The sequence below is a fragment of the Festucalex cinctus genome, chromosome 13 (assembly GCF_051991245.1).
Source record: "Festucalex cinctus isolate MCC-2025b chromosome 13, RoL_Fcin_1.0, whole genome shotgun sequence".
In the NCBI taxonomy this organism is placed as follows: Eukaryota; Metazoa; Chordata; class Actinopteri; order Syngnathiformes; family Syngnathidae; genus Festucalex; species Festucalex cinctus.
The window spans coordinates 19,427,110-19,440,000 of NC_135423.1; the positions used below are offsets into that span (position 1 = coordinate 19,427,110).

The window sequence follows — 12,891 nt, forward strand, 5'->3', positions numbered from 1 at the left end:
TGATAACAACTCTCTAATCTTTACAGTTGTCTTCTTTACAACTCTAATCTCATTGATTATTGTGAAAAGTCAGAAGGTAATGCAAGATCATGAGCTTGACTTAATCCCAAAAAATTTTGTTTGATATAATACTAATTGTTTTTGAACCATGTAATTAGCTAGTGACCAGTCCAGGGTGTGTACCATCTGCCCAAAGTCATCTGGGATAGGCTGTAGTTCACCCATGACCCTGAGGATACGACATATAGAAAATAGAAGAGGTGAGAATTCAGTCAGCACTGACACAAGTTTTTTATTTTTATTTGTAAACTTTATTTGCCAGTGTTTGGTTTGTGCTATTCCCTGCCTGTGACGTCGTACGAATCTTGACGTTGATTGGCTATTGCTGATGGTTGTAAACTAGCGGTAACGACCTGTTATTTAGAGAGGAGTGAAGCACAGTTAAAATAGCGATGACGGAGTGACACAGTTGGGTTCGGCACGGGCTGGTGGCCCAGCCGTTGGTAAATGATCAATGACGGACCAGCAAATTTTACTGATACACCCACCTCTGTACCATAGAAAGATGTTTCTGAGCCAAAGCCTTTCACAATAATACTTTTTCATCTTATTATTATTGTTGTTCTTCTCATTATTATTATGTTTCTGTTTTCAAATGTTAAGGTACAGTACTAGATTTAATGGCATGTTAAAGAGAAGGATACACTTCAGAGGAGCAACAGAAGGCTAATTTTTATCCTCTCGGGCAGCCCACTTTATAACCCCTTTTGAGATCCTATGCTACATTTTAAGAGCAAACAACATTATGGTGAATAATCATGCCATTCCATCTGCGCTGTACGCATAGTAGAATGCATGAGTTTAAAAAAAGATGATTTTTTCCACTAGGGTCTCCTTTCCTTCGGGTTTCAAATAACAGCAAAAGGAAGAGAGCAATAGAATGAAAAGGTTACCCCACTGGTAGTTCCAGGTAATAGTCACATTTCTAAAATGTCAAGTGTTAAAATACATGATCTAGGAATTTATAACATTTCTGAAAATTAGTCTCATTTTCACATCTCTGCTCTCTCTGTCACTGTTTGTACAACCTATTTCCTCTACCCATACGCCCACAAAGTCCTTCTTTTATTTAACATATCTGTCTACTTGATGCAACATCTCCGCCAACCCTAATTATGCCTTTTAATTTCTTAGTGTTTACAGAGTGTTTACAGATCATGTGTTTGATCTTCGTATAAAGACAAGCAGGGAAAAAAAATCTTGTGTGCAGTCCTGCCAAATGTGTTTAGTCATCGTTGATTAAGATCCAAAACGTGACATCATCATACATGCAGAGCAGTGAGAACACATGCACGATACCTCTAACGTGCATAATGCAGGCGGGATAAAAATATAGCTGAGGCTATTTGGCTGAATTCAGGCATGAAGCTGGTTGACATGATTTACTGCCATACACATGAACATCAAACGCCCCCCCCCCCCCCCCGACACACACACACACACACACACACAGCACACACACCCACACACACACACACACACACACACACACACACACACACACACACACACACACACACACACACACACACACACACACACACACACACACACGCATACATTCAGAGTGAATCGCACAGGTACATCAAAACAAATATTATCAGCTCGATATAGTATTGCAGTTCTTACAGTACAGAACATGATTTTTTTTTAGTTAGTGTACTGCTATTTGTATTCTGGGGGAACAAAGCTAATACATACTCCAATCACCTCACAACAGGAGACAGAGCCCTAACGATTTGTGGCTAATGCTAACGTATGATTTTGACGAGCACTCCTCAGCTTTCACACCCTGCGGTCTAGATCATTTATAGAACAGGACAGCGATAGTGCCATGGAGCTTTCTTCCTCATGAAACAAGATATCGTTAGCCTAATAGCATAGTTGCCCAAGTCATATGTGAAGGTTTTTGAAAAAAAAAATAGCAAGCAGGTTGATATTTTTTATTGGTTTGGTGGCATGAAGTTAAAAATGATTTAAGCATTATGCTTTTGGGCTAATTGTATGCAACGGTCATGGTAGGTCAATACCATAGGGCAGGGGTATAACCCTGGTCCTCCAGAGCCGTTGTGCCTCCTGTTTATGTCTCCCTCCAACACAGCTGACTCATTATCGTCATTATCATCATCAGCAAGCTCTGTCGAAGCCTGATAACGAGTGAGTTCATCAATCAGTTGTATTGATGGAGGGAAACATGGAAGACAGGCAGGACTGTGGCTCTTGAGGAACAAGGTTCCCTACCCCTGCCATAGGGTAACCAGACCTCCAATTTTGACTGAGACCGTCGCACTGCTGATCTTTGGGTCCGCGGCCCAGCAGATTTTGCCACCTCATTATTTTGTCGTGATACTACACAGCTCCTGTTCCAGTGTCTTTTTTTTTTATTTTCTTTTTTTTCATGTGTATGTCAATCAAACTGTTAAAGTGATTCAGACAATAAACCCATTAAATGGGAATTTAACTATATTCCTTCCTATTTTATTTTATTTTTTTTTTTTACCAAATTCACGTTTGCGTTCTCATTCACATCTGCAGCTAATCGATAGCAGGCGTTGACCTCAACTCACTGATCTGAATTTATGACTGAATAGCCGACAGCCCATCCACGCCCGTGCAAGCCGTTGAAGCGACAGGGCGGCCATTTTGCTCCTCCCATCTTACGAGCCAACTACTGTATTAAACGGTATACATACAGATTAGACATATGAAAAGCTCATAGGCAGTTAGCATAGGGCCGGGGGGTGGGGTCTCAATTGTTCTCCAATTTCGATGCTGTGTAGGATTTTATGCTGAGAAACGTTTCTTGGGAGGAGCAATATGGCGGCCTTGTGGCTTCAAAAAGTCTTGGCCTATCGGCTATCCAGTCATATATTCCGATCATTGCCAAAACTAGAACTACTTCCTGCTTTTGCATCTAAGAAACATGTAATGTAGTCCCATCTACTGCAGTCACCGCTCGCCGGTCAAGACTACGCAAGCTGAGCTTGCTCGCGGTACATTTCCCATGTTACGATGCAAATAGTAACTGTCAAACTGTTCGGAAATGTGGCACTCAAACAGAAGTGCCACCGAACCAAGGAGATTGTATGGAGACTGGTGTGTTGAAGTTTTGAAGATCTGTCACCCAAATCTGTCTTCACAATTACAATGCTGAGGCAAGTCGCCAACCTACAAACTCCAAAAGACTACTGCACGAGATATTTACCACGCTAGTTACCAGCTACAGTATATAGATACAATACAGCTATATAGCTACTATATTTTTTGGCATATCTATAAAAATATTAAAATCATAATTCTGTAGTCAAGTGGATATGCTTTGTCCTGTAATTCAATTACTTGCATCATCTGTTATGTTAAGTTGATATTGGAATTTTTTTTTTTAATAAGTGGGTAATTTAATCATACCCAGTACAGTACATCATTTTTATATAACTCAAGCCTTCTCAATTAGTAAAATATTGTTCACTTAGCTAAAACTCCAAGAATATTGAATCATAATGAGTGTAATTTGCATTCATTTATGGCAAGCATAGTGAAGGGTCTCCTTTGCTTCCTTTCAAATGTCCCCCATTATGTCTACTTGTAAATTTTACAATCCATTTGATTCTTATTTTTAGACTGCCGTCATAGATCAGAATTGTGCACATTGTTCGACAAGACTGTATGAATCAAGAAGGAATATAGAACAGCATTTTCTGCAGTGAGCACACAGATAAGCAGCTAACAGTGAGTCAATTGCCTGCAGTGCCAATCTATAAACAGTAGTTCATGTTTGCATAGTAAAGACAAAGATGACCTCAAATAAGACAACCACAGGAAGGAGAGACGGAACCTTTCGCTGTACTGCTCTAACCTTGTCGTTGATGACAACACTTGACACTCCAATTTGTCTTTGTTATAGTCATTGCTCTAGTTCCTGTCTCATTAGCTTGACTGGACAATTAAACAAGCATCTGATAAATGCTGCAGCAATCTCTGCTCATTACTCTGAAAAGGTACCTCATTAGCGAGATTGTCATTATATTCTTCCACCTAGAAATGTTTTCAAAATGTGCTATACGAGCTCTCGAGGAAAAGGCTTTCACAATATCATGGCATAATGCATAAATAATAAAGAGAATGTATTATCCAAAAATAGACTTTGAAAATATAATTATGCATGCTGACGTTTCAACTCCTTTTCAGAGCGTATTGTTACGAAACCAAGGATAAATATGGCAACTGCAGCCACAAAATTTTAATGATCGCATTTTATTTTTTTAGGTTTTAGGTAAATTTTTAGGAAATATCAATAGTTGTTCTTAGGGAATGAAGCAATCAGAAAAGTGCAATCGTTTATATTTAACAGTTTGAATTACATACTACCATTGACATTTGTTACTGTATGTGTGAGGCGGTTTCCATCCATCCATTTTCTGAACCTCTTGCTCCTCACAAGGGTCGCTGGGGGTGCTGGAGCCTATCCCAGCTGGCTTCGGGCAGTAGGCGGGGTACACCCTGAACTGGTTGCCAGCCAATCGCAGGGTGGTTTAAATATTGCTGGCCAATATATAGCTAGACGGGAACATCTGTAGCCAAAGGCTGAGTTGCACTGCTTTTGTCATGAAGCACTTACACTTGCTGTCCTTTATCTAATGTTTTGTGTGGGAAATGCAGAGGCCTTCGAATTGACCCAAGTTGATGGTCGGTCCAATTTTGGACCAAAATTGTGCCATTTTTGTCCTAGGTCAAAACTTGGACTGACCAACTTTTGACCGATCCATTGCTATTTAGGTTGTAATGGTTCATTTATCGCATTTAGTACACACTTAAAATGGCTGGGTCAAAAATTGGATTAGGTTCAGTTTGACCCAACTATATATACATATACATATGGCATGTCCAGTATGGACAAGAAAGTAAAGTTCCTTTGTCTATGTTGAGTTTGCAAAAGTTACAACCGGCCGGTAATCGTTACCGGTACATGGGATTTTAATGTCACCAGAATTAGCCCACCTGACCTGTCTACCTGATGCTATGTTTCATTAATCAACTGCAATTTGCATCAGAAGAAATGGCAAGTGTGCCATGTCAGTGGTCTGCAATTGACCATTGTCGTCCAAGAATCCGTCATTTAGCGTTATACCTTTGTGAACAAATTGAGTCATCACACACTCGTTTACTGTGTGTGTGTTGCACCACTTTCATATATTGTATTTGGTGTACCCATCAGTGTTGTGTGATACCTTTCCGTGTCTTCTCTCTTTCCTGACAGATGAAAGAGGTCGCGACTGTCTAATGCCTTTTGGCAGGGCAGAAAATTGGTCAAATGGCAGAGCAAAAGCTGAAAGCTGGAAGACTCTCAGTGACAATTTTGCACTTGATCAAATTAGAGCACCGACACTGGTGCACAGGTGCATGCTTGGAAAGCGCATTACTGCACCCTGCTTCAAAATATAGCACCATGTTTACAGCTTAAATCTGACACGCTGGATTTAAGTAAATGATTTAAGTATTCTCTCATACTGGCAATGTGATCTCAGCTGTAGGAAAGTCAACGACTCACCACACAAAATACTTTTGTAGGGATGTCAGTCAAGTCTAAATGACAGTATAGTACAGTATGATCTTTGGTAGATTCAGGGCAACAAACCTTTCCAACTTTCAGACTGTAAATGTGGACCTCACTGTGAGATCTGAAATATTGTGGTTTCGTTGGACTTTAGTACCTTAAAATTACATCAGCAATAAGCAACAAAATGCTTATTTAGTATGACTTCACAAAGAGCAAAAATAAATATATGGCGCAATAACACACTGTAGCACGTCCGCCTCCCAGTTCTGAGGATTTGGGTTCGAGTCCAGGCTCCGGCCTTCCTGGGTGGAGTTTGCACATTCTCCCCGTGCCCGCGTGGGTCTTCTCCGGGTACTCCGGTCTCCTCCCACATTCCAAAGACATGCATGGCAGGTTAATTGGGCGCTCCGAATTGTCCCTAGGTGTGCTTGTGAGTGTGGATGGTTGTCCGTCTCGGTGTGCCCTGCGATTGGCTGGCAACCAGTCCAGGGTGTCCCCCGCCTACTGCCCAGAGTCAGCTCAGCTGAGATAGGCGCCAGCTCCCCCCGCGACCCTTGTGAGGAACAAGCGGTTCAGAAAATGGATGGATGGATGGAATAACACACTGTACTGTCTATTCAGTTTGATTAATTCTCTGTCGTGTTTGATGTAACTTCAGATAACCTAATGAGGATTATCACTTTATTCTTCTGCTACACTCTGTAACTCTGCATCCTACAGTGCTCAATTGTATTTTCCCATGCTTTAGCTATTTCCTTGCATGATCTAACATGCAAATTGGCACATGCTGAAATTTTGTTTTTGGACTCACCGAAGCTGGAGATATAATGTATTTGTACTATGGTTGCACTTTAAAACATCTGCTTATTTTTGTGTTGGGAAAAACTATAATCATAAGAATTTTGTTTTATTACAATAGACCAAACCTTTATTTGAGGTACCATCCATCCATCCATCCATCCAACCATCCATCCATCCATCATCCATCCATCCATCCATCCGTCCATCATCCATCCATCCATCCATCCGTCCATCCGTCCATCCATCCATCCATCCATCCATCCATCCATCCATCCATCCATCCATCCATCCATCCATCCATCCATCCATTGTCTTGACTGCTTATTCTTCACAAGGGTCACGGGGGGCACTGGAGCCTATCTCGGCTGGCTCTGGGCAGTAGGTGGGGGCCACCCTGGACTGGTTGCCAGCCAGCCAATCGCAGTGAGGTACCAATATCAGTAAAAAAAAAATAAAATAAAATAAAATAAAAAAGCCAAATAAATAATCGGTATTGCCTGGTGGAGCCTTTTAAAATCTTAACACTCTTATGGCCATAAAATTTGTACTGTAATCCAATCCAATATATCTGAGCAAAATACACACATTATTACCTTCAAACCCCAAACAGCACTCATGCATTTTGCCATGTGATATCTCGGCATACTCACGACAGCTCATTCCAGGAAGCATCAGTCAAACTAATTCAAACTTGTTTAATCCTGATGGATCCATGTTTCTGAGCCAGCCTTTTGACGAGATGGAATCTTTTGATATCCTATTGACAGCAATCCAAATGAGCCCTCAATTTCACAAGCATCAAAGGATTAATGCTGCGCATGTGATCTGCTTTTTCTGTGTTTTTTTGAGGAAATTATTAAAAAGGCTGAGCCTTAACGAAGGGTTTGTCAGTAAAGAAGAGGAGGCAGTTACATTACACCTTATATACGTATACATATATATTTCTATATTCTTATTTAGCGTGAAATACAGTCCTTGCCTACATTACGCTTTGGTCAACCTATAACTTTAAATCTTTTTCCCCTCTCCTGATTGAGCTCTTATTACCTTCTTCTCTCCCCAACCGACCATTCAGTGATGTCACGCATTAGTATGGATTTACTTGCTCTTTTGCAGTAGCATGAATGATTACACTTTTGTTTCTTCTCGTTAAGACTCTCAATCAAATCACCTTTCTCACAGGACACTGCGATTTTAGCACAGAGCCAATTAAATGCATCTTGATTTTATCATCTTCATAGTCACCTCATTAAAGCTCACAAGAATTTTAATGTGCAGCAGAATGTTGGCAAACAGCACTAAACTTTGGTTAATTGATTTGAAAATGGCACACTTAAATTCAAGTACCTTAGCTCATCTTAGACCTACTTACTTCGCAATGTTTAAATGTTAAATGATGCAGATAAAAGGTGCACATCTGGGAAAGTGGTGAAATTAATATACAGTATAAAGTACATGAGAAATGTATCGCACTTCGAAAGTTCTAAATTGTTTAAATTCATCAAGCAATACAAGAATATGGAAAAATGAAAACATAATCCATCTTTTTGTCTTAAAATGCAAAACGGACAAGCTAAGATGTCCATAATATTTAATTTATGTTTTATTAAACTAGTATGTCATATTTATTTTCAGAAATTATGTTACTAATTAGTTACTTCAACAAGTGACTTTTAACACACTAAAAAATGCTTGTAGAATGAACAGTGAATTGCTATAAAATCGTGACATAAAAACTATAAATAAAAACCTCTTGCATTTTATTTTATAATTTCCTGTATCTACTATTTCTGTTGAAATAATTAAATTTCCACATTTTGAGACTAATAAAGTTGGTCTTAAAAAAAAAAAAAAAAGTGATTGAATTTGTAACTGAATTACTCCATAAATGTAATGAGTTACAATGTAAGTGCCGACTTCACATATCAGATCTCTTTAACCAACTTTATATCATTCGCCTGCGGAGGTCTGCTTGCAGATCGTTATAAATAAACATCTGCTGCATGCCTGCTGCAGGACATGAGCAAATCAGTTCTTCCGCCATGTTAAGGACTAACAGTACACTTTTCGCACACTGTGTTTAAAGGAGGAGGAGATTAGCCACTTTGATTGGCGCAAAAAAAAAAAAAAAGTGCAAGGCTGCATTCACTTGCATAGGTTTGCGCAAATAACAAAACTTAGTAGTTTCAACACCTGCACTTTTCCCAGTAGAAGGTTTCAACATCCAGTATTTTAGAATGAAAGGAAGTCCAAATATTACAATACCATTGAAAAATGAAGATGTCTATTGATGCAGCAGCGCTACTCAGCTGCTCAGTTAACCTTTATTTAAAAAAGCAGAAGTGTGAACTACTTGGATTTATGAAATAGAACAATAGTGAAAATTATTTTGTTGTTTGAGAGAGAGAGAGAGAGAGAGAGAGAGAGAGAGAGAGAGAGAGAGAGAGAGAATGAAATGGATGATAGTGCACACAATGAAGGCCACAACAAGAGCTGGCTCGCTTATCCCAAAGAGTCCCAACTGCTGCACTAATGAATACCGCACTGATTGAATGATTAGACTATTGTTATAACTATTACTGGAATATATCACATCGGTCTAGTAGGCACAGATATTGAAGTAAATATAGTTAATACTGCTCTGCGATTGGCTGGCAACCAGTCCAGGGTGTCCCCCGCCTACTGCCCAGAGCCAGCTGAGATAGGCTCCAGCACCCCCCGCGACCCTTGTGAGGAATAAGCGGTCAAGAAAATGGATGGATTGATATAGTTAATACAAATCTCGAAACATGCTGCATCCACAAGGAATCATTAAAGCTATCAAATACTTTCTGGCTTCGGATGGCCTCATTTAGGTGCTCAATTTATATAATTCAAACGTCTAAAGATAGCCATGAAGTGTAAACAATGCATGTCTGTTAAAATTAACCTAAAAAAAAAAACATATGGAGGGAAAGGGAAAGAATGTATGACAATAAGTCAGGATGCCTATTTTGGAATAAGCACATGGTTTACTGAAAGAAGTCAAAAAGTGCCCCTGCTGAACCAACTTTTAATATTGTGTCAAAGGGAGGAAATGTACAATTAGGCATAAGGAGCACATGGACAAGTCCAAAAAGGACCTACAGTATGAATCAAACAAGAATGTAGTTGCTTGACGTTTATGCAGATAACGCTGACCAACTATATGAACCGAAACAATTAAATGGCTATGATTGAAGTAGATGAAATACAAATGTGTACTTCAGTATATTGAAGCACACAAGCTTCTGGTGTCTGCTCTTTAGGCCTGGGAAGTGCAATGTTATTCCCCACTTTGAATCCTTATTCCTTTGGGTTCTTCACCCAACACTCACTGTCAGATATAGATGCTTGTGAAATTCATGAGTCAAGTAACCTGCATAACCTGATACTGTAAGAGCCAATACAAGACCTCTATGAAAAAATGCAGTGACTCAGACAACTTCAATATAACCCATTGGACGTCAGCTAGGCATTTCCCCATGGATTCCAATTCTACAAACAGGAATAGTTTTATGATACGTTTACATGAATCTGTCAAAATCAAACAAGGAATTACTGGTCCATGTAAGCAATATTCTGCATGAGACCTCAGGTGCTGTTAAACACAAAATGTGAAAAGAAATACATTGTCTTTCTGTGGCAGAGAAAGACTATAAATATCGAACATTTCTCTCCAGTCCGTAAGTGACTCACAGAGCTCAGCTGTTTTGAGCCTCGTGACCACAACTGGCAGTATAATACATCATCAGGTTGTGCTAAATAGACCAACGCCTGCTTGCAGCACACATGCAATACAACACCACATTACCATTAGACCACACTTGTCCAGCCAAGTGTCAAGTGCATTTGTATGTGTCTGTATACATAATGACTAAAAGGCTACAGGATGTATCGGTGGGTGATGATGGCGGCGGTCCTTGGGTTCTTTGTGTATGTGTTTACTGCTCACACTCACGTCTGAGTCACCCCAAACCATCTCCCGCTGGGCATCGTAGTCACACCTGACAGGCCACATCATGTGCAGAGGCACTCACCCACCAATCCATCTTCACACACATTCCATTATAAATAATTGATTCTGTGCATGTGTGTATGTGTTTTCAAGTGAGTATTTGTGACACACATGCACATACACACACATATGGACACATGCACATTGTCTGAATTCCATTGAAAATTAAAAGGATAGCGTACTTGACTCATTGAGCCATTTTCAACAGTAAAAAGTTTTATTTTGTCGAAAATTTATTTTAATAACTACATTACTTTTTTTGTATACAATTAATACCTTTAAAAGCTAATTTTCCACATGCTGTCGACTGAAGTTGACATCACCTGTGCTGAGGAAATAGGTAACGACCAATCATGGCTCACCTGTTTTCTGGGTTTTGGTCAACAAACTGAGCCACGATTGGTCGTTACCTACTTCCTCAGCACAGTGGAAAAATTAGCTTTTAAAGGGTATTAATTCTACATGAGCAATAATGAAGTTATCAAATTCATTCTGGACAAAATATTAACTTTTTACTGCAGAAAAAAGTATCCCTTTAAGTGTACTCAACATTAGCAGCTGAAGATAAATACTGTGATACATTTTCTTACGAGTTTAATTTGCTCTGTGAGCAAATTCGTAACTCGTAAAATGTCGCCGATTAAAATGAACTGAAATGCCATTCTTATAATTAAGAACATTAAAATAGAATGTAAGGAAAATAACTGGCTCAAAAGTGTCATTATTACAGGTCGGGAGAAGCCAAACGTCACAACTGTGGTGTGTTGTCCTTTAAGGGGCATGGCAGAGTAATGTCAGAAGCTGAAATTGTATTGGTCCAATTTTGGTGTTTGAGGCTTTGGCCGTGAGTTTTGACCTACTGCATCTCCTTGTGAGTGTTCTCATTTTATATTCATGGGTTTGACTGTCCCATTCACTAAACAGCTGATAGTACATCAGGAAATGTGGCTCTCCTTTTTTGATACATCACTTGAGCAGCAACATATTTGAAGCGCAAGTCTATTTTTTTTCTTGCAACTCAAGGCAAAAAAAACAAACAAACAAAAAACAAAATGATGACTCGTTAAGGTCCCACTATAACCCAGAAAAGTATGAACATATTTCAAGTAAACTCAACAAACATGTGATTTTTAGTTCAATTTTTTGCCATCTCCACAAAACCCCCAATCTGTGAACCATTGTTTTCTAAGGGACCTTTTCATGTCATCATGTAAATGAGAAAATGATGGAAGTAGAGAGATCCGCTTGGATGTACTGTATATATGTGTAGAAAAAAACTCTTGGTGTCATGACTAGGTCATGCCAGGGTTAAGTTTGGGTCATGCAAGGGTTATGTTTGGGTCATGACCGTCAGGTCAAGTGTGTGTTTTGTACTGATGTAACCATCATCTGGTTTCAACTGGAAAAACCGCTATGTGATGTCAGGAGCTATGTGATGACAAGAATCTTTTATCTCTTTAATAGGTCAACAGCCAATCAGATAATTCCATGTCAGTCCTGTTACCCACATGTCTCACCACACCCAATCCGATCAATTCACGGTCTATTTAAGCCAAACCGAGAAGTGTGTGTTTGCCGGATTATTACCACTGTTCCTCTGTTCATCTCCGCAGCCCAAGGGGGCTTGGTGTCTCGTTATTCTTGATGCATTCTCATTGTTTCTTGTCTAGTCAAGTTTGTTCTACGCCTCTCGATGTTATTCGAGTAAAGAGTTAAAGTCTTATTTGTGTCTGCGCAATAATAATATAATTCGGTGTCATGATCAGTGTTACCACTAGGAGTCGCTGCTGTCAATGAGTGTTAAAACGAGTGATGAGGAAGAGTAAATGAAGACGTGTGTGCATGTGTCGAGCTGGTGAAATAAATGGCAATTGAAGCAACAGCCAACATCCTCAGCATTTATTATCAACACGAACACAACATTCGGTATTATCTCAGACCATTCCTCTTTCTCGGGTTCCTTCCACAAAAGTTCAATAGGCTGTACAGTAGATCCAGGCTTGTAGTCTAATATTTCACTCAGAGTAGACATTCTCGGGTATTTTTATCTGTGTGTTCTGGGGCTTTATCTTGTTAGAGGACCCATGACCTGCGGTTGAGACCAGACTTTCCGACATTGGGCAGCACATTTATCCCATGAATGAATCAATAGTCCTGAGATTTTATTGTACCCTGACAAAATTCTTGACACCCTGTGACGGATGCGGCAGAGCAGCACCAGAATATAACCAAGCCTCTTCCATATTTCACTGTAGGCACAGTCTTGTTTTTTTTTGTCATTGAATTTTACTCAATGCATTTTGAGCAGGTACGTTGTCATTGTGAAGCAGCCACAAGTTTTCCTGCCTCTTGCATATCCTTGATTGAAATAAATGCAGCAGGAATTTTTTTTGTTATTGAAAGAGAAAACCTGTAGTTTAGGTTTGAATATGTTTTC

General features: G+C 39.5%; 1 protein-coding gene across 1 annotated transcript in view; it reads left to right on the top strand.

Moving 5' to 3' along the window:
• sphkap (SPHK1 interactor, AKAP domain containing) overlaps nucleotides 1-12,891 on the top strand; it is a 105,615-nt gene that overhangs the window by 31,394 nt on the left and 61,330 nt on the right. The gene's annotated exons all lie outside the window — the stretch shown is intronic.